The 27,959-nt window shown below is 46.7% G+C and overlaps 1 protein-coding gene and 1 long non-coding RNA gene across 4 annotated transcripts in view; both read right to left on the reverse strand.

Moving 5' to 3' along the window:
• GPR132 (G protein-coupled receptor 132) overlaps positions 1-1,959 on the reverse strand; it is an 86,386-nt gene extending 84,427 nt beyond the window's left edge. The window contains exon 1 of one of the 2 annotated variants that reach the window (XM_048069700.2): positions 1,105-1,959. The gene's annotated coding sequence lies outside the window, so the exon portion shown is untranslated. The remainder of the gene's footprint in view (positions 1-1,104) is intronic. The other variant, XM_048069699.2, reaches the window with a different exon arrangement.
• Positions 1,960-16,405: 14,446 nt separating this feature from the next.
• On the reverse strand, positions 16,406-22,263 carry LOC106037185 (uncharacterized). Of its 2 annotated transcripts, none has more exons than XR_001207849.3 (3): positions 20,439-22,263; positions 18,050-18,176; positions 16,406-16,722 (listed from the first exon to the last, which is right to left on the reverse strand). It is a non-coding gene; the product is annotated as an uncharacterized lncRNA (long non-coding RNA). The 2 variants fall into 2 exon arrangements; XR_001207847.3 differs by having other exon boundaries at positions 20,223-22,263.
• Positions 22,264-27,959: the final 5,696 nt, after the last annotated feature.

Genomic DNA, 27,959 nt, shown 5'->3' on the forward strand with positions numbered 1-27,959 from the left:
TCACTTCCTCCTTCCACTTCTTCTTCTGACTGATTACCCACAGTGGGTATCTGTTAATGATCACTGGTTTTCCCCTGTTCTGTGCTGTGGTTTTTCTCAGATGCCTTAAAAATATTTGCCCAAGCAATGCACTGTTGTATCAGAGTTTCTTTTCCTCAGGATCTCTGCGGGGACCTCCACCCCACTCTAGGCAAAGCACATGAGATGCTAAGGCTTAAAATTTATGGAGCTTGATTTAAAAGCCAGGACAGCTCCTGGTCCCCAGGGAAGGGAAATGACCCTTGGCTTATTTTGCAGTCACTCCTTTTCAGAGAAGGAAGTGCTAATAAGAACTCACTTGAGGCACAACAGCTTAGGACAAATGAAGGCCAAAAAGCAGCAGCATAATTGCTGTGACTGGGAATAAAGAGGAGCCAAGGAGAACACGTGAGAAATTTCCCTTGTGAGTGGTGCTCTGCAAGTGATAGAAATCAGCAGTCACGCTCATGTCTGAGGCGCGAGCTGCCGAACACACAGAGCTGCCCAAAGGGGCTGCTTCCCCTCCAAAAGCAGCCCCACCAAAAGCAGCAGGAGTCAAATCCACAGTTGCAGTGGGAAAAAAAGAGGCAGAAGGGAGAAGCAGCAAGAGGAAAAAGCATGAAAACTCACGTGGACACTGGTGGGAGTTAGAGGTGCAGAGGGAACCCAGCCCGCAGATACGTGATTGCTCGAGCCATCTGAGAACGGTGCTGAAACCCGGTCACGCTCACCCAGGGAGCCAAGGGGAAATCCGAGGTGGGATCTAAAAGCCTGGCATCCCTGTGCACGTGTTTGTCCCACCTTGTCCCCCTGCTTTTGAAGGTTCTCCTGCAGATATCCATATCTGCATACTGTCTTTCCTTTACTCCTGGAGGGCTTGGATTAGACTCCTAGCGGTCACCTGTCATTCAGGTGAAATGGATCCACTCCCCAAAAAGAAATCCTGAGAGCACTTGGCTGATGCCTTTGGTGGTCCAAAGGCATGCACTCAAAAGGTGGCAGCCCCACGGGGCAGTGTGCACACAGCAACATGCACCCGACGCGCTATGCTGCTGGAAGTCAGAAGGAGCCATTAGGTTGTCTTACCTGGCCTGGCAGCCACGCACCGTCAGATTTCACCCAGGTGTTGGGTCCGGTGACTTCGTTAGGCAGAATATCTTGGTCCTCTCAAGACTGTGGGATCTCGGATAAAAGACTGGGAATGGGATGGACCAATGCTGCTGTTGCCTGATGGTCGTCAGCAGCAGAGGGCTTGGGTGAGTGGTGCCTTGGTGACACCAGCAGTCAACCTGCAACCCACTATTGCAGAGGAGAGCAGAGAGTCCATGTCCATGCTCTCTGAGCTGAGGAAAAAAACAGTTTGGGGCTTCGAAGCCTTGTAATCACTTTGACCCTCAGTAAGTGAGAGCCAAGAGGCAAAAGGGGATGTGGCAACACTGCCATGTACAACTGTTACACCACTTTTCTTGTTGCACTTCCACTTAACTCATTGCTCAAGGATGGCCCACAGCGCCCTGGCCAGGATTTGCCAGTGTTATACCAAAGTTCAGAGCAGTTGTGTATAAAATCCTCATTTGGAACTGTTAATAGTGTCCAGACAGTGCTCAAAGTGAACAGAAGTAATTTCTTAATGAAAGATTTGATGCACACAGAAAATGGTGCACACCCTTTGAAAGCTATAAATAACTTTTTAAGAAAATCAGTTATCAGGCAGTAAATCTCGGAGTCCCGGACAATAAATGCTTTTGTGTTCCTCATTTATACGGCCTTATCTTGCCGTTACATACTATAAAGCTTCAGAAGGGGATTTGCTGTCATGTATGTCTGTAAACACATTCCCACCAGATCTTTCAGAGAGAGTGATGCCTCCCTGCGGTGTCCTCATCTTCCAAGTGAGGGAACGGTGAGGGGATGGCAGCTCTTAGCTTCTCCCCAGGAAGCAGTTCACCTTTCCTTTGCCAGAGGTGTTCTCCCTTAGCCTCCAGCTGCTGGCAAACACCCCTGCTCGCATCCCAAGGGACACGCACCACCAAGGGACAGGTTGCTCAGACCGAGTCCCCGAGGCAGAGCTGCTGAAACACAACCCTCTGCCTCTGCGCCCTGCTTCGGTGAGTGCTCCCGAGAGCAACCTGCCAGCTTGGCTGCCCACGCGGAAGCTCCGTCCTGGGGAAATGACACCTGAGCGTTTCCAGTAAGCGCTGCATCCTTTCACGGGCTGCTTCTGGGAACTCCCAGCTGAATCACCCAGCCCTCCACAGGCATGCGCGCACTTCCTGCTGCTTGTCTCTGGAGAAACCAATCTCTGTGCACCCTCCTGGAGTACGTGAGGTGCACGGGCAAGGCCAATCAGACGGATATCAGCCAGACAGGAGAGTATTTTCAAGACTTCTTCAATCTGCAGGTCTGTTGCTGTCATGTTGTGAACTGGAAGCATCACGAGCCCTCAGAGGACAGTAGTAAGTGAACAAAAATATTCCCTTAGAATACATCTTTGGGAGAATAAATTCCCTCCTGACTCCTATAGGAGCCACAAACCTGTATTACTCTAATTTTCTTATGAGAGAGCCACGTGAGTGACACCTACACTGAGGACAGTTGCACGTGGCCTTCTTCTCCATAGCGCCCAGGAACAGGACTTGGATTCAGAGGGAAGAGCACCCACCACACCATGCAGACCTCTTCCAGGTGGAATCACTCACCTGCAGCTATTAAGTCACTTCTCAACCTGCTGCCTGAGAAGCAAAAAGCATCCTGATCCTCTCCCCAGGATCCTCTCCCCCGGATCCTCTCCTCCTGTTCCTCTCTCCACAAAGCTCATTTTTCAGCTGCAGCCTGGCTTCGCTGGTCCTCCTTTACACAACACACTGTCTTCAAAAACTTTTGCTGCCCTGGCACAAGCCATTCTTGTAACAGATGCAAGATTGCTTTCCTGATTGCACTTCGCTCCGCTTTCCATTCCTCTGGGAAGGCGTCAGACTTTCCTTGCCATGATGCTGCATGGGGAGCATGGTTGGCACTGCTTCCCAAAGCAGTCGCCCAGCCTGTAGGTAGACCCGGCATTTCCTTGAGACAGAGAGCTTGCAGCTGGGTTCAGGCTTTCCAGACAGCATTTGTCAGAGCACCTACAGTTTAAGCAAACAGAAATGTAGGGTCCAGGATGACTATCCCTGCCCGTGCTAGCCAAATTCTGCACATGTTCCCCAGTAAAATTCCCAAACGAGGTCAAGGCATTTAACTCATTATCATCACAGAGTTCCCCCCAGACCGCAGGGTGTCCAGACAGATGACAAACACTATATCTAAGTAATATGGAGCACCGAGATCCACTGCTGCAACACAGCTGCTTTGGATGGGAACATGGCACTTATCCCAAGCCAGGAGTTACACAACCACTGCTTAGAAAGGAGGAAATCCACAGAACGTCTCCATGTGAAATCACGGCAGAAAATGAAGTACATTAAAACTGGGCTTAGCCAATAACACTCAGATTCCAGCATCTGGGATCACGGTGGCTGAAGCGACCACAAGCCACAGATTAAAATAGCTTTCTCTATGGGAGACTGGATGCTGGCAGCACCGTGGCCCCTACCAGCACCGAATTAGTCCTAGGCTGACCCAGGCTGACAGCACTTCCTGCAACTTCTGGATTGTCTTCGGATGCCTCTGCCAAGCTGCAGCTTGTTCCAAGCATGCTGAGTTCATGAGACCTGAAAACATGCAGCTGGCTAAGAGCTGGCAGCATCAAAGGCAGGAGCCCGGCTGACCATTTGCCAGCAACCACGTGGGCAGCTGCACAGGTCAGGCATCGGGGATAGTGCAACCTTTGCTCGGGTTAGCAGTCCCCGTGCTTGTGGCAATGGCAGGGTCACACGGGGACAGAGGGGTCCTGTCCCCATCCCAGGCAGCCCTGTGCAGGGTGGCTGTGCATGTGGAGCAGCCTGCCTTCAAGAAAGCTCCAGCAGCAGCAGCTGGCAGGGGGGATTTGCCCTCCGTTGCACAAGCTGATGCTGCGCGGGGCTGAGTCACAGCACCCAGCGCCACGGCCGAGCAAACTGATCTCCCCCAGGGAAGATGAGCTTGTGTCTCTTGGGAAAGGCACCTCCTGCCCTTCCCTGCTGCCCTTGGCCAAGCATGTCCACAGGCACTGACTCCAGCTGGATACTGCCCATCCCTTTTCCAAGCTTCCCCCCAAGCTGGGTGCAGATCCACTTAAAATTATGGTGCCCTCTGCAACAAATGACAGATGCAGTTTGCAGATCAGGGAGGCCCTACAGGCACCGTATCCTGCAGGACACACGGACACATAAGGACACGAGCAAGTGCTGCGTTCACCGATGGGACTCCCGAGGCAGCGGGTCATGGTGGTGGTGGAGCCGGCCGGCTGCTCGTGCTGGCAGCGCGGCACGCATTACAGGTGTTTCCTCAGCGGCACGGCTGCTGGGGCCGAGCTGGATTTTTGAAGAAGAAAGCAAAGCCCTGGTGGAGTGTTTTCATGCACGTGGAGGGTGTGCCGCGGAGCCAGAGTGTCTGGGACAGCTGCGGTCAGAGGAAGCCGCTGCGGCTGCTCGCACAGGAGGAAGTCTGCTTCCCAAGGCTGGAGGCAGGGCGAGCGCTGATTTTTCCCCCGGAGGTGGCGGGGGGGAGCCGGAGAAGGGAGCCCAGCCTAAGAAAAGTGCACAGAAGGAAGTGGCTCGGAGAGTGAGCTGCTGGTGTGACCGCAGCGGAGAGGGCTGGAGAGGAGCTAGTCCCCACGGCTTGTCCCCGCGGCTTGTCCCAGCAGGGAGGAGGATGCAGGTTTTGCGGGATGTGGGAGAAAAGGCAGAGGTTTGGAGCTGGAGGGAGTGGAAGGAGCAGGGGAGACTAGGAAGCCTAGTGGAAGGAGCTAGGGGAGGTGGAGAAGTGCTTCCAAGTGGAAAAGGAGCCAGGAAGCAGGGACTGGAGCTGGAGGGTGAAAAGTGAGTGAAGGAGGAGAGAGGGAAGATGTCACTAGGGACCAAGTGTCATCGTGCAGTGCTGCCACAAAGGCCCAGGCTGAGATGCGTGTGAGCTGGGAAGCATCCTGGAGCAGACAAGGTGAATGAAAAACAAAATTTTGCCTTCGGGTATCTGCAGGAAACATGCAGTCAGTCATACTTTGTATACCCATGGCTTCATTTCACCATCACTTTTGTTTTGCTCAGTTAAAACCCTTAAGCTTTACCTGGCACCATACAGATCCAACAAAAAGGAGCACAAGAGCAGGTGAGGGGGCGTCTATTTTTTTTCTGCAAAATCCCCACGTGTCTGTACACAGAGAGCAGACTGAAGTCACGCAGCCAGCAGCAGGCCAGAAACCTCCAGCAGAACATGGGGCAGGTCACCTGCATGCGCTGTAGGCATGCCCTCGCTGCATGGAGAAGCCAAGCCAGAAAACATTGGGGTACGTGGTCCCCAGGGCAACAGCAGCTAGTCATGGAGCAAAGCCAGGGCAAGATTTCTAGGGCAGGAGGAGAGGTCTGTGGTGTTGCAGTCAGGCAGCAGGGCTCCCCAAAGGGGTCGGAGTGGTGGATGCTGGCTATGGGTTTTACTAGTCAGTTCTGCCAAGCTAGACCCCAGTGCTCCCTGCCCAGCCCTGGAATGAAAATTGAAGCTCTTGTTGGGTCCTAACACCTATATCCCTTTGAATGCACCCTAGAGATGTCCTACTCAATGGGAGATTGAATAAACTCCTTACCCAAGGGCAGAGCAGCATTTAGGAACAGCCCACAGGGGAGCTGGCAGCATCCAGGGGCTTTGCTCTCCAGCACGTGGCATCCCCTTGGTTTACTCTGCTTGGTCCCTGGCAGTCATTGCCGTCAAGAGCCTTGCAAAAAGAATCTGATGCCTGGTAGAAGATGTCTGATGCTAAGACTCAGCAACGTCGGGACAGATCTGCAAAGGGTTTCCATTTGGCGCAAACTGGCGAGATTTCAGAGAAGAAATGTGTAAGAGAAGAATCCAGCCTTGTTGATGTGGTTCATAAATTGCGGGCTGCAGGCTGAGTTTCTCATGTTGGCATCTAATGTGTGCCCAGAGCTTTGAAAACAAGCAGAGAGGCAGAGCCGAGCTGCCCAGGGCTTGGTGTCCTGTGACAGGAGACTCCCGTGCCTAATAAATCATGAGATGTAGATGTGGCTGGGTCATCCTAACATCTCCTGTAGACAGCCATTGTGCCTGCTCTGGTTCAGGTCATTTTGCAGTTTTCCCCTGCAAGCTAAGGAGGTTTCTCTCTTCTTAGCGTGGACACAAGTATTCACAAAATTTTTCTGAGTTTAGGGTACCTGAGAGCCCTCCCCTTCTGCCAAGTGTTCATTGCATATGGCCAAAATGATCAAAAGTTGATCTAGAGGGAAAAAGGACAATGTGAACACTCACAAATCCTGAACAGGGAAACCGCATGAAATAAAGCTACAAAATTGTAACTTTTTTTTTTTTTTTTAAATTAGGTAGAGTTTTACTAAGGAGTGGTGTATATTGTGGCTATCACATACAGAATTTGTATGTATTAAATACTTTTAAAATTATGTGGCACTCTGTTGTGTGTTATTTTATGCTTATCTGGGGTTTTAACCTTCAACAGCCCTGACAATTAAGTCTGTATAACGCTTGCTAAACCATCCTGCACCATCAGAACTGTGGTCTGTGCTTCAGCAAAGAAAAAAACTGAGGTCTGCAAAGAACAGCTTGTCACGCGAGAAAACACGTAGCACCTTCATTGCCCCATCATACATGGGAGAACAGATACTGTTTTTTCACCCCAGCATTTTTCCTAACAGTGCCTGCAATACCCGCTCTGAATACTGGCAGTCTGTGAGGGCAGACTCCCAGTGACACGGAGACAGACCCTTGTACTGGGGTAGTTTGGAGTTGGTCATGGACAGTGTCCAAAAATGGCTTCCTGCAAATGAGGTCTTAACTCACTATTTCTGCTCCTGATGAGCTACAACTTAGGCAGTTCTGAGTATCTTCTTGATTTTTAGATGTGACTTGGAGTATGTTAATATTAATTAAGAGTACCAAGAGATTTTCAGGTTCTGTTGATCTGGATGGAAAAGCAAAGTAGATCCTGTTTCATTTCATGATTCAGACCCATAATTGGTGGTTTCAGTTCTGATGGCAAAATCACCATGGTAAAACAGATTCAGGAATAGTAACTCTCTGTTCAGATTCCCAGCATGATCTTTATTGTCTGAGTTGTAAACCTGAAACTATTACAAAATAAAGAAAGAGAGAGAAAGAGAGAGAGAGAGAAAGAAAGAGAGAGAGAGAGAAGAAAGAGAGAGAGAAAGAGAGAAAGAAAGAGAGAAGGAAAGAGATAAAGAGAAAGAGAGAAAGAAAGAGAAGGAAAGAAAGAGAAAGGAAGGAAGAAAGGAAGAAAACAAACGAAGGAAGGAAGGAAGGAAGGAAGGAAGGAAGGAAGGTAGGAAGGGAAGGAAAGAAAGAAAGAAAGAAAGAAAGAAAGAAAGAAAGAAAGAAAGAAAGAAAGAAAGAAAGAAAGAAAGAAAGAAAGAAAGAAAGAAAGAAAGAAAGAAAGAAAGAAAGAAAGAAAGAAAGAAAGAAAATGAAAGAAAAAATCTGTATCATTTTTCTTAGCAGACAGGGAATTTCTAGAGTATGATATATAATTACCCTATAACATATATTCCTTCCTTTAGGTAAAGGCTTTCACTAGAACTTTCCATTCCAGGATGAAATATTTGTCACAGAACAAAATCTTGGCAAATATATGTGTATATATACACATGTATGTGTATATATATATATATACATGCACATGTATATGCTTACATACAAAGACACATACATATTTTCATGAGTTGGCCATTTCTCACTGCCAGAGCCTTCTGTTAGTGCTGGGTGCAGGTGTTTGACTGCTAAAAATAGTATATGCATGATGTTCAGGCAACAGTTCTTATCAGCCCTGCCTGCCCGTGGCTGCTTCCCCCCAAGAATTACCAAGCTTTCACAGCCTATCTGAACTGCTGAAAATAAAGACACAATTATGAAAAATCAAGCTGGCCAGCTTGGTTTTAGATTCATTTCTCCCTGCTTTCAGTCTGAAATCAGCATTCTGTGAAGCAGGGAAGAAAAATCTTCCTGAGAATCCAGTAAAGGAAGAGGAATGCACTCAATACAGAGATCCAAAGGGAAATAAAGGTGTGTCTTGTGTTTCATCTTTAGGCACGAGATAAGAGCGCGGCCATGAAATACCTCAAATAGAGACACTATCAAAACCCGAACCATGTTTTCTCTTTCTGCAGCCTTTGTTCAGGGAATCTGCAAGGTCTAGAAATCAGAGTGATGCTGAATATGTAGCAGGAGGGGATATTTGTATCTGAAGAGTGAATGCATGGGACCAACGCTGAATACCTACATGTGCTGGACATCTACAGATTTAAAAAATACTGACAGATTTTGCAAAGGTGCAACAGAGAACAGCAGAAACGAAGAGTGAGCTGCCCGAAGAGCTTGCTCTGTTTCCCTCAGGGAAGACTGAGCGGTCGCTTGGTGAGTAAACATATTCCCAAGGAAAAGGCACATTCGCATATGATGCGTAACACAGAGCTGTGCAGAGGTTTGGAGCCAGGAGGGACTGAGGTGCAGGGCAGTGCAATGCCATCAGCATTCTGGTGGCTTGAGCCCACTGCAGCAAGCTTGGTTTGACCCTCACCCTCCCTTACCAGTTGCACCTTGCCAGTGAGAGTGCTTAACACTGGAACAAAGTGGGAAGGGAGCTGGGAGCATTTGCCTCTTCGGTCTGCCTGGAAGCTTTGCTGCAGCATTAACGCAAGCTACAGGGCTCAGCTCTGGGGTCACTGGATGAAATACCGTGACCTGTAACATGCAGGAGGTCAGCCTAGGTGACCTAACTGCCCCTTTTGGCCTTAGGCTCTATGAATACTCCTGCAAGACCAACTGCCTTAATCCCTTACCAAAGAGATGCGGGGATACTTATCTTCTCTCGTAAGACTTTCCATCTCCATTACGGTGCACACTCTTAAGCAGCTCACGTTCACCCATATGGTCAAGCACATACTTTGCATTTGTCTTCTGCTCCAGTGTTAATGATCCTACCAGATGCACTCACATATGACTGCAGGAAATTCACCCAGCATGTGCAGTCATTTCGGAATAGTGCATCATGTAAGAGATACCGGCTTTTGGGGGGTTAGCGAGGGAGCTGGTATTGACTCATTCCAGCAAATTTCAGAGAACACAAGACAAAAAGGTGAATTCTCCTCTTTCTGGCAAAGTTTTATGCCACCTACACAAATGTCTATTCAAACAAAGGATTTTCCCCCTCCTCAGATATCCTCAGACACTGAATTTGTACTATCTGATAACACACATTGCCATAGCAACAAACAGTGATGACCCAAACACAGGATTATGTGACTTCACTCAGAGTCGAGCAGAATATTAACAAGGATACTGATATCTAATACTTTCCACTTCTGTGGCACCTCCCTGCAGAGGATTTCAGAGAGCTTTACGTACAGCATCCCCAATTTGCAGTTGGAGAAGCAAAGAAAAGAAGAAAGACCTATTCTGAGATCAAGGCAAGAGGCTGGGCTCAGAGTGCTCAGAAGGGAGGAAGAAGAGTGACCAAGACCAGGTAAGCGAAGGAGAAGGGTGACCAATATCAAGTCTTCTGGACTGCAAGAAGCACATGGAGCTGTTACGGTCCTGCTTTCCCCCATCCAAGAGAGCTGCTCTCTTTGGGATAACATGTCCACCTGGATGATTCCTATCCCCTCACTATGTTCTCTCATTCTGGACAAATACAGAGGGTCTTCTGGGGTCAAAAATAGCATTTATAGGTCCAAATGCCTTCTGTTAGCATGTGATGGGCCTGCGTTACCCCTCCCTATCTACCCACAGGCTGCTGAACCCATTGTGACCAGGCCCAAAGGCATGGAGGTTTCATTCATTCAAAGTGATTTATGTTAGCTGATGTGAAGGCAGAGCCAGTTTACAAATACAAGGTGCCTGGCCTCAGACCTGAAATACATGAAATGCAAATCCTGGAGATTAAACTTCAGTGAAGAGATGGTAAGCAAGCAACTGCATGAACAAGCACCATGCAATGCCCCGCTGGAGCCGAGGGAGAGGGGAGAAGTCCCAGTGTCTGAACTTATATCTCACTGACGGCAAGTTGAAAAGACTGTTGCATCTTCAGAAAGTCAAGGAGCCTTTTAATTTCAAAAGAAATTTAATGAAAACGATAAAAGGAAACGCATCCCTATCTCTCCTCGCTCAGATAATTGGGTGTAAATACCAGCTTCTTTTCATGCATCAAACCTTTTATCTGTAATTAGAATTGGCCTCACTCAGAGTCACTGGTATCCCATGCAAAGAGAGTTCTGATGGTGTAATAAAATGCCATGTGATTATTTATTTATTGCTACAATACATGTCAGAACACCTTCCAGAGATTTGTCTGGGTTTTGAGATGAAGCTCTGGAAGGCTGCTCTAAACTGAAGCCCAAGAACAGGTCCTTTGGCATGTCTCTGCAACACTGCTATCGTGGTTGTCTGCTCCCCGCGTTTGAAGAATGGGGGAATTTATTCAGCGGAGTATTTGGGCATGTGCTTACCTCCAAGTATTGTAGAAAGTACCTTTAGAAACCAGAAAAAGTTAACCAGACACTCAAACCATGCTGAAATGACTTTAGTTTCTGGTTTGCTGGGAGTTTCAGAAAACTGGTAAAGGTTTGAAAAAGCAGACCAAATAAAACAGTTCTTTCAGCCCTAATAACCCATTTCATGTGGGACTACTTGAAGACTTCTTTCACAGGAAAGCAAAAGAATAATTCTGGGGGAAAGGGGCCAGTGTCAAAGAGGTCTTTGGCAGTGCTCATGGGCCAAGGAAGCAGGAACAAGGTGATGCCTTTGGCATAGCCCAGTCTGCACCTTCTCACCAGAAATAAACCTCCCATTGCCTTTTCTATTTTCTCCCTCCCATCTGAGTTTTTTTTTTTTTCTTTATATCTTAGGTTACTCTCCCAGTCTTTTAGAGGGAACTAATAATATTCTGTCACAAAAGACCTAGCTGGGGATAGGGAGGAATTTCTGAGCAGCAGACCTCACTGGGGATTTGAGGCAATCCCATATCCAGTTGCCATCCCGGTTCAGGAAATGCTGTCTATGTGTAACAAAAAAAGGTGCAGTGTAAACCAGCTGAGAGTTAGTGTTCTAAGCAAGGTCATAAATTAACATCCACTATGAAAGAAAATACATGTAGGTTGCTGCGGATGGTTATTGCACATCTCTACTGTAGAACAGCTGCAAAATCCCTGAACAGCTACTGGAGCCACAGTCTCCACTACCTAACTCAAAGAGATTTTAGCTATGGCTTACATACCCTTTCAAGAATCAAACTGAGTTTTGGGGAAAAAAAAAAAAAAGAAAAAAAAAAAAGCAGGTAAACAACCTTGCCCTGGACTTTGTGCTTGTGACTTAAGCAATCAGTCTGTCAAAGGAGAATTTTTTAGTGGCTCATTATAAGAAGATATATTTGTTATTCTCAGAAGACAACGCAGCATCTTGATAGAATTTGCAGAACATATTCATGGTGATGGACAACAAGTTTCTTTTTTATCCCTGTGGCTAGAACTAAGGGGACACAATGCAGTGGACAATACGTACCAGATCATACTTGCATCTGGGTACTGAGGTGTCTCCAAACCTTCAAGTGAATTCAGGGACAGAAACATATTGTACAGCAAGTTTTCTATTGTCTGCCACCCTCTTCCTATTAATGTTACCTTGAAAAAAAAATAAAAAGAGGAAAAAGAAAAAAAGAAAATGTGTGGTGATTTTTATCAGTTAATGAGCTACCTAGAAACAGTGGAGCAAAACTGGAGGGACAAAGAGCATCATCCAAACCAATTAAACTCAGTAGTTAGATGAGATTTGGAAGCCAAAGTCTGAGAGGTGGTAAGCCAAAAGCAAGCATCAGTGCATCCTGCTGAACTCTGGAGGAATCATCATAGCCTAAGCTGGTGGTAATGGCCTTGCAAACTTCCCCTGCTATTAGTGGCCCTGCTATAAGAGGCCTGTCTGGAAGCCCATGTGTATCTCTGTGTCCGAAGAAGCCCTTTTGATTGCTGGAGTGACGTTGGCCACATCCCCTTGGCCCTCATTCAGGGCTGGCAGTGGTTACCCCACCACGCTAGGACCCTGTTGGCAGACCTGTTGCTCATTGTTTTCTTCAAATAAAAAGCAGGATATGACGGGCTAAATTTCGCCCTGAATTCTGTGGATAGGATGACTCAGAGACTGGGATAGTTCGGGGGGGAAATGAAAGCAGGCCATTTGCTTGCCGGGAGAAGGAAGGTCTCTGCAATAAGGAAGCTGATGCAATTAGCTCTTGCTGTTCGGGGAGCCTGGGTTGGCTGTGCTTGGCATGGCGGTGGCAGCCAGGAACTTCTCCTCGCCACGTCACCGCTGACGTTTCTCGGCTAAGTCAGAGAAGAAACACTGCTGGGGAAGTGAGTCTGATGCTTCCTGCAGGCAAGTATATACAGACCAGCCAGTGCCTCGTGCTGTGTCTAGGTCCCTTGCTGCACATGCATCAGCAGGTCAGGGAGCTGTAATACAACGGACCTGTGTGACCCAGGGAGAGACCAGACCCTCGGATACATCCTTCCCCAGCCTGTTGTGGTAGTGTCATGTGCGTGTATTGCTTCTTCCCCCTCCTACAGAGCACAGCCACTGCCAAATCCAGGCACCTTCCAACCTCAAGGGCTCAGCTCCAGGCTGACCACCATGCACCACGCTTCATTGCCATCACTTACATGATATAGTGTATACTTTTTCCTGTGTCTTTGTGAGATGGAGAGAAAGTAACTTTGGAAACCTCAGACCATTTAGACCTGAAGAAAAGAAAGTGATTTCTTTGCAAATTATCTAAACACTTAAGAAAAATTTGTAAGGAGGGAACTATGGAAATAGGATGAGATTGGAATGAAAGAAAAAAAAGTGTTTCTAAACAAAATGTTAAAAGGAGGAGGAAAATCTCAAAATTTTGAAGATTTTAAATCTTTTCATCATCTTCCTCAACCACTTGCATCCCCACTCCCCAGCCCACACCTCTACACAGCACCTGTTTGTGTTTGGCTTAGCCAAAATTTTGGCAAATTCCACCTATCTTCACAAATTCTGTTTCTCCAAAACTTCATGTCTGAATGAACTGGTCTGCACAGAAACCCCATCCAGCTCCAGTACAAGTCAGCAGAAAGCTACATGCATTTCTCTTTCCTAAAGTGATTACTAAACCCTTTTTCTATCAAATCCTCCTGGGAGTAGGGCCTAAGGGAAGGCTCAGATATGGGCCGGGCTGTAACATCACTATTGCTCAGCGGGGAGGCTCGTCCCCAAGGTAACTCGCACTGGATAAGTTTGTTTGCCATAAAGGTAAACACTGCTATAGTAACCTGCCCTGTGCAGAACGGCCCATGCCAGCACATCTAATCATTTGCTGCACTCGCAGAAGTAACTGCAGGGCAGATGTACCCAAACTGCCTTGAAATGACTCACTTTGGAGCAGCACATTGCTCAGTGCACGTTATTTTTCAAAACTCATCCCACTGTCTCCACCTCCTTCTCTGTACTCAGGTCCAGACAGCCCCAGCTGCTCTTCTCCAGCTCCTCATCTGGTTGGTTTCTCTTTTCCTTGTCTTTCCCATTATTTTCTGATCTAGCCCACAATTACTCCCAGTTTCATTCTTCTTGGTGTCTTCTTGGTGAAGCAACCACCTTCTCCTCAGCCTCTAGAAAGAGCATCTGTGCCCAGCCAGGACAAATGTCCTCCAGCCCCTTCTCCCAAGGTCTCCCTGCCTCTATGCCAGCACGTCTGTCCCCTCCTCACAGCTCCTGGAAATCCTTGCCTCAGGGTTTTGGAGAGCTCAGACATTTTCATGGAGTCAATGCAAGACCACAGTAGGAGAAATTATGGAGGGCTACATAGCTATAGGTCCCAGCCCAAGAATTAAGTGTGCCATACAGTCCTAGAGGCTAGTAACACTTCAGCAACTTACACAGCTGCCATATATAAGCACCACAACCAGTAGGTCAACGCCAAGAAAGAGGTTTCTGGGCAAGATGAATCTGACGAGTAGGATGGTAAAACCTTCAAGTTTTGAAGAACTTCTCCTTCACATCTCCCCTCTCCCCTTCCAGAGGCAGCTCTCAACCCCAGCACTCAAGTTGGGTGACTCCTCCTTCACACAACCCATACCCAGCCAACAAGGGAGAGAAAAATATGAAAGGAGAGGAATTCTCACAGCCACTCAGGATGGTTTGTCCTGCCATAGGTCTGGTCCCCAGCTTGCCCAGAGCTATCCTTCGTGGGCATGCTCTGCTGTCCCAAGCACTGGTGTGAGCACTGGGCTCTCCTGTCCATGCTGCTGTTCCTGTACTCATGCTCCCTTAATTTAGGAAGTTGCTGGAAGGAATTTCCCCTCCCACTGATCTTACTTCTTCTGCAAATTCCTGCTGTAACAGCTCAGGAAGACTGAGATCTTTCAGACTCATTACTCTTTTTTTCAGGACCACCTTTGCTTTCATTCAGGCATCTCTCAAGAAGCAGTTAAGCCCTGGGAAAAGCTGTAGGGTCTGTGAATGTACCCAGCAGTAGGCACTTGCCTTTACTTTTACTGATCATCTGACACAGCCAAAGTCTGCATAGCTCTCAAGTCAGCTTTTAAGTCATTTATCCATACACATCTATAAACCCAGTCCTCAGCCATTCAAATTAGGAGTGCAGGAGAGGCATCCAATTCCCTCCCTACCTCGTGCACACAAAAAGTATCACTGCACCTCATAAATAAAATATATGTTAGAAGTTTTCCTTGCATCAGGCACAGTAAACAAATGTATTCAGCCCTGTTTGTGCGGGGAGACTTATGTACCAATCAGTGCTGCAGGAAATCATGTTTATACCTGCACAGAAGTTGCTCAAGAACAGAACGTCCTTGTGAAACTATTACCTCTGTCCCCTCCTTCTCTCCCCCAACCTGATGACGGCCAAAGCCTGGGAGAGCTGAAGCTATTTGGCCACAGGGTTGGAACTATACAAGTGCCGCATGCCTGGATGCCACGGATCTGTTTGTTTAGTGGCTCTTTGCCCTCTTCTCATTCCTATTCCTTCCCGATTGTTGTTCTCCTCCTCTCACATTTTCTCGGTCCCAGACTGCAATGAGACATGCACGCACTCTCCTCTGGGAGGCCCTGAGGAGCAAAAAATGTCCCTTTGGTGAGGGCAGGGAGCAGCATTCCCGTGCAGAGGGACAAGGAGCGGGTGGAGGGGCTGGGTTCCTCTCCCTCCCACCACCCACTTGGCAGGGCAGCTGAGCTGGTGGCAGATGAAAATTTGCTCCTGGCACTGGTTTCTAGCAAATGATGACAGAATCACAGAAACGCAGAATGGATGAGGTTGGGGGGGGGAGCTCTGGAGGTCATCTGGTCCAAACCCTGCTCAAGCAGGGCCACCTAGAGCACACTGTCCCCATGTACTTTCAGATGGCTTTTGAATATCTCTGAGGAAGGAAACTCCACAGCCTCTCTGGGCAACCTGTGCCAGTGCTCAAGGTAGAAGGAGAGAAACAGTAAAGGTAAAAGGAGACAGTAGCAAGGAGGAAAGCAAGAGACTGCTGGAGCCACAGCTGCTTCCCTTGGTGAGGACCAGCTGCAGGCAGTGGCCCTGGGCTCTGCTGGCATGGGGCAAGAGGGGGAGCCAGGGCCAGGGCTCTGCCTGCAGTGGAGGTTTGAGGGCAGCTCACACCTCCTTGTGTCAGAACCCATCCTTTTCCACACTCTTAAATTCTCCTCTTCCAAAGTGCACATTACTGAAGGGCATCACTGCACCTGGGTCGTGACATACTGTGCTTGGAAAGAGCCCAAAGGCAGGGATGGACATGGCAGTGGGGCAGGCAAATACAAGACAAGTGCTTTAGCCCTGCACCCCAATGTGTGCCTCTGTAAATCCTTAGTATAAAAATGGGAAGGAAACTGATTTGGGGGAAGGCTGTTATTTCGGGGAATGAGTGTGAACTATTGTCTCCTGTCCCGTCTTCAGTTTCTGCCTTGCTTTTCTGCTTGTTTGTTGTGATCAGACATAATGTAGGAGTGTGTAGAAAGGGTTGGAGAAAACACTAAGTGCAGCAGTTGACCCCTTTATGAAGTATCAGCATGAAAATCCTGTCCAAGCCATGTGTGTTTTTGTATACTGAGCTCCAGCAGCCTGAAGGGGGACCACAGCTGGGGCCAGCTTACAAACTCAGAATGTCACTGACCACTAACAATGGCTGGAAAGAGCTGAAGACAGATGTGGCTGGCTAAAATTAGAAAAATAAGACTTTTCTCTCTCACTCTCTTTATTAGGAAAGACTGCAGCCTCACTTTTGGGGTTTGCTCCTGATTTGAATTCTGGGGATCCATGGTGGAGCAAGGGGGAGAGCAGCAACATTTCTCCTCTGTGTCAGAGGGTTGTTGGGTGTCTGCTTTGCAACAAATCTTTTCAGAGCAAAGATGTCACAAGTCAGGACCTCTTCATAGCAAGGGTGACTTGTCCGTGGGTACAGAAGAGCTGGATCTGAGCTGAACTCTCAACATGGCCAGCAGATCCCATGATGTGCCCCTGGCAAGAGGACACTTCACTAGAGAGGGGCAGGTGATCAAACACTAAAGAGTCCGTGAAAATGAAGGGGATCCTTTCATTATTATTTACAAGAGATCAGCGATGATAATTGCTTCCTCTGTTCGCTCCATGACAGAGACCAAACATAGGGCACCGATTTATCACTTGCACAGAAACAGCAGTGTGAAGTGTGAGGACATCACCTTCCCCAGTGGGAACAGCATGAGCTGTCATGCTCTCCTTTAAGCTGAAGCCACTTCATATCCCAGCTGCTGAATCCTTCCTGTGGTTAGTGGCCAAGCTTGCAAAACTCAGAGTTATCACACCTTGAGTTATTAAGTTGATCCCATATAAATGTATAAAAATAACACATGAGTAAATAAATATATATATATATACACACACGGCATGCAAGCAGGCTGTGTATATCTGTGATAAAGACTTCTTCTGAACCAGAAAACAGTCTGTCAGATAGGGTAATGGGTACAACAAATCATTGCATATGTCTTCTTTTATCAAATTCAGAGCAGAACCAGAAAATCTTAGCTTGAGATAGGGCAAGAAAGGGCTTTCCAACCATTTACACAAATTATGGAATTTCACCATTCCTGCGCTGCCCTCATAATTTCTTGTTGATACAAGGCATACCTTTCAAATATTATCTGATCTGGATTTACAGAATACTGAATACAAGTATTAGGGAGTCTGTTGCATCTCTTGGCAAGCTCCTACAATGGTATATTGCCTTCTGCAATTAAGAGAGAAGTTGTACCTAACTTACAAGCAGAACTTGTCTCCATGGAGCTGCTGGTCATCAGGTATGTCTTTTACTCTGTAAATATTTAATCTTTAAAAATTGGGCCAGGTAGAGAAATGTCAATGCAAAGTGAGACTAATTGGTTCTATTAAAATCTGGAAGATCTGGGAAATCCAGTAGAAAAGGTATAGGTAAGTTTTGAAAGAATCTGCTCCACTTTTTGGAGAGTGAAACAATTTGCATTTTTCACCACAGAACAGTTTTTCATTTTGATACTCTGCCATATCATGGATCATACTGTAAGAAAATCTTCATGTAATATAATGGAAAATTGAAAGATTGAAAAATATAAAATAATCAGATCAATAGATTGAATTAAAATAAAGCAACCATAGCTCATCTTTGCTTGTTTTTTTTTCTGAAGTTTTCCCTTGCAATAGTTTGAAATTTGGGGTATTCAGCCCCAGTCAGAACAAAGACAAACTCTGGAAATCTTCCTGACAGATAACATCAGCATTAGGCAGGTACTTTCAAGACTTATTATGCTGACACAGCTTGTGTGCGACACCGGACCAGATACAGAGGTCCTGTTATTAGTGTATACAAACCCACACCTGGGGGCTCTGCCGACGCAGCCGTTCCACCAAAGCCTCTGCAGGAGAAACTCGTCCTGTCACTGCTTATCCAGCCTGCTCTGGGTTAGCTTCATACCTCTGCAGTGTCTCCAAAATGTGCATTTATCTGAAATTAAATATGAGCTTTGGAGTTTACTTGGCTTGTGAAGTTTGGTCTTACCCACTTTCTTTTTTGTTTGTTTTTATACACCTATAAACATAAATATCTATATGGATGTGCATTCACCCATACATAGAAACATATAATTTCACATATAGGCATGAATACAGGCCTTTTCCAACATTTTCCAGGTGGTTTTCAGGCCCAACGTCTGTGGTGGTTTTCTCTGTCTAAAGTCCTAAGCTGATAAATATTGCCATTTCAAAAATAAACTTCCTCAAAATTGTCCCTTCTGCTCTGAAAGATCATCTTGTTCTTTAGGTGATTTATGAAATCAACCTGTAACTACACGTGCATTGTTCAGAGTGTTCAGCAAACAAGAGGTGAGTGTTTGGAATACTTCAGGGCAGGAAGACACACAAAACATTAAAACAGTCTCCCAGTTCCAGAACAGACACTTGAAATCCAGTGTCTTCTTTCCCGTTAATGCATCTCGTGTCATCATTAACTCTTCATATAGGCATAAATGAGCATTGGCCTGCCAGCTAGCACAAGGCATTTGAGCTGCAGAGACCACAAGCAATTCAAGCTGGGTACATCCTCCACTTTTATAAGTGATGGGCCAAACTAATTACATGTTTTTTTTGTTTGTTTGTTTGTGTTTGTTTGTGTTTGTTTTTTTGTTTGTTTTTGCTTGAATGTTTACTTAATGCCCAGCCAAAATATCAGATCCTTCTAGACTTCCCATAGTAGGGCTGGCAATATAGGTAAAAATCCAGGTAAAAGCGTGGTTAATATTAGGAAATTGGTGCACCATGACTGTGGAAATCACCTTTTGGTGGCAGGGTTGGGCTAGCTCCAGTTTAACCCCAGGGGTTCCCATGGATCTGCCACCCAAGTAAGGCATCCTGGCAGTACTTCTGTTTCAAGGAGCTGGGTCTGGAAACTCACCAAAGAGAAGAGTAAAGAAATTGGCCCTAAAAGTCATGAGGCTTGAGAGTATTATGGGAGTCCTGAATGCCACCGCCTGAGCAAGGCTGGGCAAGAGCATAAAGCAAACACATCCTCCTGCAAGACCAGCCATGCAGGGAGAAAGTGAGACAGATGGGGAGGAAAGAGTGAGAAGCAAAAAGGAAGAACAGGTAATCAGGAGAGGAAACACCACACAAGAGCTGAATCTGGATCCGAGGGCGTTAGGGTTAAAGCTAGGCAGGAAAAGGGATGTGCAAGAGTGCACCCATAGCCTCAAGTGAGTTGAGACCCCAGCAGCCCAGGGGCATGGGCATGTTGTAGCCCAGCAAGGTGTTCCCAGTGTCACAACAAATAGGGAACTGTGAAGGGATGGGTTGGGTGTCTCAGAAAAATATCTTACTGTTGCTGGCTGCAGGCATGTGGTAATAATAGAGAAATCAGAAATACATTGGACAAGCAGAAAGCAATGAAGTAAAAAGAAAAAAAAAACACAGCCTTTCTCCTGAATGAGGTGGAGTCGTTGGGAAGGACAGTGCATGGCTTGTAGCCCTCTGCTAAGAAGGACAAAGAGGTTTTGGGACTGTGGCCCCATACTGGCTGTGCACGACGCTGCCATGCCCACAGCATGGGACACCCGTAAGCAGCAGAAAGCGCTTCGGGAGCAAGTTGCAGCAGCAGCAAAGTGTTCGCCGAGAGCTGGTGCCAGCTTCCTGCTGTGTGTGCGTGCCTCGTGTGTGCCCCATGCACTCCTGTTCACCCCCATGCCTGATAACGCAATTCCCGCTGCCGTGCCATCCTGCTGGGCATCACCGAGGTGCCTGGGAGGCAAAGGAAGCCCCCCCTCTCCTGGGCAGAGGCACATGAGTGGAGACCTTGAGAGTCCTCCCCATCAAGCCAGTGTCCTCTGCTTCCTGGGCTGACTTACAGAGCTTTTGCACAACCAGGTATTGGTGTTCCTGCTGCCTTCGGTGGGCTTTTTTTGGCACACAGCCTGACCACGTTCTGCAGGCTGCTCCCCTCGTGCTGCCCCCACATCCACAGGTAGAGAATCAAGGGGTCATTTAGGTTTGGACTTCTCACCTGGGGAGACCACTCAGTCCAACTCAAAGTGGGTCTGTTCAGATTGGCTTGCTGAGGGACTTTTCCAGTCCAGTCTTGTACACTTCCAAGGACTGGAAATCCCTGAGCTTCTCTGGGCAACTCGTTCTGTATGGCCACCCTCATTGTAAACATACTTTGCTTTATATTGAACTGGAATTTTCCATGTTCCAACTTGAGACATTAGAGGTCACATACCTGCTTGCTCCATTTGTTTATGAGTTTGTCTAATCCCCTTGGCCCTGCAGACACTCTCTGCCTCCACAGCCTCCTAAAGCAACAACCTCCCAAGCCCACTACCAGCTGTGCAAGACAGGTCCTGGCTCACAGGCTAATGCTGGTGGTCTAGGACAAGCACAGCCCTGGGGTGGTGGCGTCAGGGAGATAGACAACAGATATTCTCTCTTTGTACACCTTCACGCTCCGTTAAGACTCAGTTTTCCATAATAACATCTTTTCCAGGTTGGGGCTCCAGGACTAACAGCTCCACAAGCATTTGATTTGCCTGAAGAATATTGTAAAGCTTATTAATTTCACTACTGATTTGCATAAATTTGTTCAGCCAGCACTACAATAGCTCTTTCTGGCCAAGACTGAATGAGTTACACATCCAGTATTATATATCTCACAAGTATTATATACGTATTATCTGCATGCACATAAATGCACAAATACATTCATCACCGTGATACATCCTTTCGTGTCAGGTATGTGAATTATTTTGTTTATAAGAAACAGAGTTCCTTCCCCATGCCAGGACTGAGAAGACCTGCGTTCCTTTCCTGGCTCTCCCTGGGATCCCATGTGATCCGGCCAAGTCATTTCATGTCTCCGTGCCTCTACCTCCCATCTGGAAAGCAGGAGCAGCCCTTCAGAGGCGGCAGCAGAGCATGGTTTGCTTTCATCGGGGCTGCAAAGTGCCCTGAGATGCCAAGGGGGAAGCATGGGGATGTGTCACTGTTAGCAGAACAATGGCAGTTCTGACACCCGTAATGCCATGGCGATGTGAATATCCAGCAGAGCAGGGCTTTGTTAGAGATCCTGATTAATCAGTGATTAATATCACTGTCATTTCCTGCAAGCTTAGAATAACCTGTGCTCTGTTCTTATCTAAAGAAAAGGGAAAGACAGAGGGGAAAAAAATCATGCTTGAACGTACTGGTAGATGCACTTTAGTCATATCTAGAAACAAAGACAGGAGGCTCATTTTTGAAAAAACATCGGTTCCCAAACTGGCCTTATTCCTGTGACATTTACGCTGCTCAGGTTCATGTACTTCACACTCAGCTGCAGTAACCCTCCCTGTTTCTCAAGTGGTGCTGGTGTAAAGTGTTAAACCCACTGAGCTCAGGGATGATAATTACACTCTGAAGCTATTTTCATCTTTCTCTTGTGAACTTGCCGTTTGCCTCGGCCAACCCAGACTGGCAAAATTCTCCTCTGGGCCACAGAGCGCATGGGAAACCTCTCCTATGCCTTGTCCTAGTATCTGTCACTGATTAAGCCGTTTCAACAAAAACACCTTTTTAAAGGACATACGTCCTCTAGGGGAAATTAAAATTATTAAATATGATAGGAATGTTTCTATTTCATTGGAACATCTGAAGCTAGCTTTACCATCAAAGCCAACACATCACATAATTACACCCAAGATGCTGGCCAAGGTACATCTTCAGCACCTCATTTGCCCCCATTTTGTGTGGCCCAGACAGAAGAATTTTGCCCTCAAATTCTTCTTACACACATGTATAACACGTATTTTCTTATTTAACAAAGCCTGGTTGTATACCATTGCTCTGCAATGAATTTGATCTCTGGGATTTAACCACAAAGGCCCATTTAGAAACTATAAATGCAACATAGACCCAAAGGACAAATTCTCCCCTTTCACTAAAGTAAAACATAGAAGCTATTCAATTATAACAAAATATGGGAGAGGGTGCTAGCAACATTTCTTCAGAAGAGGTCCAGATTTGACAGACAGATGCATCCACTTCAATCAAGGAGCTAAGAAAAGAATCCATGCCAGTATCCACAATAATCAAATGGAAGAAAGAGCTGGGGGCAAATTTCATTCATACCTAAGGCCTGTGAATTAAGTTGCATATGAAGATCTGTGTTCCTAAGAGGACACTTAAGCAAAGATAAGCAGTTAAGTACTCACAGCTTTGCTTGTGTCAATGTTATCAGTAGACATTCTTTTTCCATAACGCTTCGAGTGATTTTTTTAATGTATAGATAATACATTCCTTAAGCATAGCCTATATACAAGCACTGTGAATGGCTATACCACCAATAATGAAATTTTGTGCACTTAAACAAAAAGATTGCCCTTTGCCAGATTTTACTTTTAAATTTTTTTTGATGAAGCCTCTTTAAACACGCTACATCAAGTATTTCAGCAGCATCTTCCTCCACCACTGCTGCACTAGTCTGCCCTGGCTGCTGAGAAAGGTGACGTCTGCGTTCTGGTGGCAGGGAGGTGAGTTTCCTGCCAGAACACTTGCAGTTCTTAAAAAGGGCAGGGATGGAAGCTACAGGGGAAGAAACATTCAGTTTTAAGGAGATGCAAGCTTTGTGTGCCCGTTAAAGCAGCCAGATCCTTCTGGGTTCTCCAGGCCAGGGAGGTCCTTGGGGAGGGAAATTCTCATGTCCTGCTTGCTCACATGGTTTCCTTCATGAGGACTCACTGTCAGCAATAGCCAAAGTTAAACTCTGTTTTCACTCCCAGTCCACTCTTTATCTGTCTTTCTCCTTGGCAAAGTCTCCATCTCCCTCATCCTTAGAGCTCCACTGACAAAGCTTCCTTCCTCTTTTCACTTAAGATCCCAACTCTGCTGTTTCTGTTCTATGAATTCATCCTTCAAGCCCATCCCTGCTCCAGGTTTCCCCAAATCACATTAATTTCCCCCAGCCAATGTGAAATACACTGCCAGAGCCGCCTCCTCCCTGCAGCCCTTCTGGCCACCTCGTTTCAAAGGGTGACTGCGGGTGGGCTGGGCAGGGAGGAGGGAGATTGGGGGGACACGGGGGACAACAAGAACATTACCCATGGGATTTGATGGCAGCAGGGACAATGACAGGAACATTGCCTGCAGGACAGGGCGTGCTGAGCTACAAGGGGCTGCCTGCACTGCTGCCAGGGAGTGGGGAACGGCACGTTTCTGGGCCCTGGACATGGCACCAGACATGCTGCTGGATCAGGGCACGCAGCTCGTAACAGAGACGTGGTCTGACAGTCCTCTTCTTTAGCAAGGGGCTGCTGTTCCAAGTATTAAATCTCACTTGAAAGTGATTTGGGCGTATTGCTCCCCTTCCCCTGGCTCAGCTGCATCTCCTACCTGCATCCAAGCACTGGTTCATATCGCTGGCTCTTTTCAGTGCCAGCTGAACAGCTCTTGCAAACAAGAGCTAAACACGTATATATAACATGCTCAAATGATCTCAGATATCATTGTGACAAAACCTACAGCAGATTTGTTTATATTTTTATTTATACTTTTTAATTTAATCATATCCCTTCTAGCATCTTAAAACTTAACCAAGAACTTCATATTTAGAAGGATATTTCCTAGTCCAAGGAATTTAGAGAGTGTAGAAGAAAGGCAACACAAGCTGTAATGATAGAAATTTGAGAACTGGGACAAATGCTGGCACTTATTGGGGTCCCGCAGGAAGTTTGTGGCAGAGTAAGGCATAGACTGCAGAATGCATAGGCACCAGCCCAGGCCCCTACCATGCAAATATCCAACTTTCTTAAATATGCACGGAGTAAAGACAGGCTTGTGCAATGGTCAACAAATAAGGCAGAAGAAATGGAAAGTCATTACCCTATGGTAGCATGCCAGACTGCAGAAACTGAATTTGGGGGGTTATTGCCTCAGGGCAGAAATTTTTATATATTGCCAAATACTAATTTTAAAATTGTTTTACAGTGCTTAGAAAAAGTAAGAAATCTTATTCTCAGCCTTAAGCACTGCAGCAAACTCAGTCCAATGGAGTTAAACTGGCAATGTTTGCAATCCAGGATTTATATGTCAGTGCTTTATCAGATTTCCAGAGACGTATAATGTCTCTTTCTGCTGCCAATAAAACCAGATGCAGAAGTATCTCTGTGTGTTTATTTAGCACAAGGCTGTTAATGCCTGGGAGTAGCATACACTGGGGTGTGGCTTCCATGTCTTGCACACAGAAACCGGCGCTCAGGGGCCAGAATTAAGACAGACCCAAGCAGAAGTGCAACAGACTGACCTTGGAGCCAGCAGGGTGGGAAAAAATGCTTGTGAAAACCTAGACGCAGCAGCTAATTTTTACCCCTTGGAATTCAGAGGTGCTTGATATGTAGTATTAATATAAGCATAGAATCAGAGAATCACAGAATGGTTTGGGTTGGCAGGGACCTTAAAGCCCATCGAATTCCCACCCCCCTGCCATGGGCAGGGACACCTCCCACTAGACCTGGTTGCTCAAAGCCCCATCCAACCTAGGGGCTTGTTCTCTGCTTCCCATTTCCTTAAGGAAACACATTCTCAGGCTGCAGGCAGTCCTTTTTGATCTCAGCTTTGCAGGTGAGAAAGAAAATCCTGGGTTGGCCTTTTAGTGAAGAACTTTTTTTGCATAACTTCATCAGGACAAGATGCCTTTACACATTAAAGTAAGAACTTCAGCTAAGCAGGAGATCGAATAAACTTCTATACAGTCTCTGCTTCAGGCATTAGCCCTGATTTTCTGGCAGGTTGGAGGCACAGTCTTCTCCACTGGATCTCCATGGCTCAGCTCGCAGCAGTGCAGCACTGGTTGTAAACCTGTCTGGCACCTGCAGTGTTAACCTTGGTGCCGAGCCTTTGGTGGGAAATGTTGGTCTCAGTGGTGTCACCTCCTCTCCCACCCTTGCAAAGGTTTCATCAACAAAAGGCTATGTACCCTGAATTGTCCCATGCCACACTACCCTGGGAGCACGGAGGACCAAACTGCCCATAACAGAAGGGTTGTCACATTATCTATCCCATTTAACCACTTTGCATTTTGCTCTGCTCCAGTGTTAGGAAGGCAGCTACGTGCCCAGGTAAGTCTTTGGTTGGGATAAAAGTGTGATTGTCCCTGACCACAGCTGAAAAGCAGTTCCAGCCTTGCTGAGGATTGAAATAGGTTAAAGGCAGCGTAAATCATTGCAAAGGTGAGAGTAAGAGGGCCTGGTCCAGAGAAGGGTGAAGGCAGAAGAGCAGCTGGACAAGGGCAGTTCTAGAAAAAAAAATGTAAAAAACAGAAGTTTCTTTGTACAGAAAACGACTGTGTTCAATGAAGTCATCATCTTTACTAAACCTGAAGTCATGTTCAGAGCAAAAAAAATCACTCTGCCTCTGAAGAAGCAACAGCAACCTCTGATAAGTGGGAAGGGAGGGAGCGTGTGTTACTTTCTCATGGCTCCTTGGCAAGCTCCAGCAGTGTTTGATTAACCGGGAGCAAGATTTATGTGCTATAAAGTGCTCTGGGGAGGTTGCTGATGCCAAAGCTCTGCACCTGGGTTTTGAAAGCATCTCTAAAGTGATGAGAATATCTGGATATTCTCATCTAGGAAAAGAACCCCCCTGAAAACCAGAAATGACTACTGCTTTTTGGCAGGAGAATAGGAGAGTGCGATTTCACCTAGGAGGGAGATTTGTAAAGATACCAATAACCACTAAATGTCCCAGTCCGACAGAAAATGGATGTGAGCTAGCACCTCATGGCCATGTACCCCTGGGGAGGAGTGTCCCATTACCCCTGATTAGTTTGGATTCTTCCATACAAGGAAGATTAAAGAAATATCCCACTAAATAATTTCAGGATTGTTGTTGTTTTTTGTTTGTTTGTTTTAATTTTATATTACTGTGCTCAGTATAATCCCATGGAAGCTTGCTTCAGAAGACAAAGGAGCTTAATGTCTCTTAATGGTTAGCAGAGTCACATTCTTGTGCGACATCTGCCTCTAATATGATTACTTGAAAATGAGCACACCAGCGGGACTAGCAATGTAACCAGGAATGTTATCAGCTTCTCAGCAGACTTGGAAATTAATTTTCATCACGTATTGTTTGAAATTGTATTGTACTGAGCGTTGAAATTGGCCTGTGTTGCAAATGATTATGCTGCACTGATGATGTTTTCAACCCTTTCTAGAAGCCATCAACAATCTTCAGTATCTGGGCGTTGCGCAGCCTTTGTCTGGAAATCACATCCAGTCTGCACGACTTTTGCAGGCTCTAACCAAGAGGAAGCTTTTCAAGGGGACACGTTAGCACCAATTCCTACTAAGGGAGGTTTCTTTCAGAAATGTGCTGCTGTCTCCCACTAATTAATGCCACACTTGGTAAGAATCCTCATTCAGTACGATTCCTGTTTCATGACTGAGTGCAATGCACTGGGCTCAGCTCTGTGCTCTGCAAGGGCTGTGATGACTTCAGACCACAGCTGACTGGGATGGCAAAGGAGAGGAGGTATCTGTACCTCAGCGAATGGGAGAGAAACTGCAGAATGAAAGTTTTGATGAGGGGAAGCTGAGACAAACTGGATACTCTGGCTCATCTTGTCTTTGCCATCACTAAGACCAAAACTTGGACAGCTTCTGGAGGCTGGTAGTCTTGCACAGAAAAAAGAAATGAGGGTGATGACACTTTTGGCAGAAAAAATGCAGAATGTCCTCTTCTCTTCATGTGATTGGATCTGTCTCTTGTGGGTAACGAGGGGGGTCAAATACATCATTGCCCTGCTGCTCATGCAGAGGAACTGCAGCTGCCAGCAAGGCCCAGAAAATGTCAGAAAATGCCTCTGAAGGTCCATGGTGTTTCTCTGCCCTCCCAGTCACCCCTCTGCCCTCATGCCTAGGGTTCAGTGGTGTGACCTTATGACGGGCTGAGGCACAGCCACATGCTCACGGGGAAGGCAGGGCTCACGGCATAGTCCTCGTGCTCTGGGAGTGAGGATGGTACCCACAGAGGTGGCAGTTGAATGACAGCGTGCTACTGGGACAGGAAGAGGGTTTGGGGTGTGAAAAGATGCCTTGGAAGGAGCTGAGGGTGTTGCTGGTGGAAAACAAAATTTCTTTTTCAAAATCATTTGGGGTCTCACTTCTGACCCACACCTGGGGCCCTGAAATGCCCAAGGCAGCCCCTGCACCATGACAACAAATCCTGAACAGCAGCTAGCACGGTGTGTTTCTTCTAGCCGTTTTGTGGTAAGGTGCTGCCATTGCTATTGACCCCCTGGGCAGAGACGGACTTTCCCTTTGAGCAGGGCCTTCTGCACTTGCCACTGCTGTAATCATGCCAAGCCTTTCACCACACGAGGTACAAGCACAAAGTGTGTGTTCAGTCTTTGAAACAAACCCAGTAGCTCAGGGGCTCTGCATGAACTAGATCATGGACCCCTGCTGTGGGACAGGAGCTCCCTGAAAGAATGCAAAGAAACAAGCACTGTTTTGTCTGACTTTGTAAGAATTCAAGAGCTATTTAGCTAACTCCTGCTTCACCCCTCCAATTACTCATCCTGGTTCTAACCTAGAGAGGACCTGAGGAAAAGAGAAGCTAAGATTCTGCACTCGAGCTGAAAAGACCCTCGATTCAAACCAAGTGGTATCTGACTCTGACAAAGTCAGCGTGGTGATACTGGCTGGTCTGCGAACCCCCACAGTGCTTGTCCTGTTTCTGGGTGTCCAGGCTCCCTGGGAGCCTGTTCATGTGA

This window comes from Anser cygnoides, chromosome 5, assembly GCF_040182565.1.
Source record: "Anser cygnoides isolate HZ-2024a breed goose chromosome 5, Taihu_goose_T2T_genome, whole genome shotgun sequence".
Taxonomy (NCBI): Eukaryota; Metazoa; Chordata; class Aves; order Anseriformes; family Anatidae; genus Anser; species Anser cygnoides.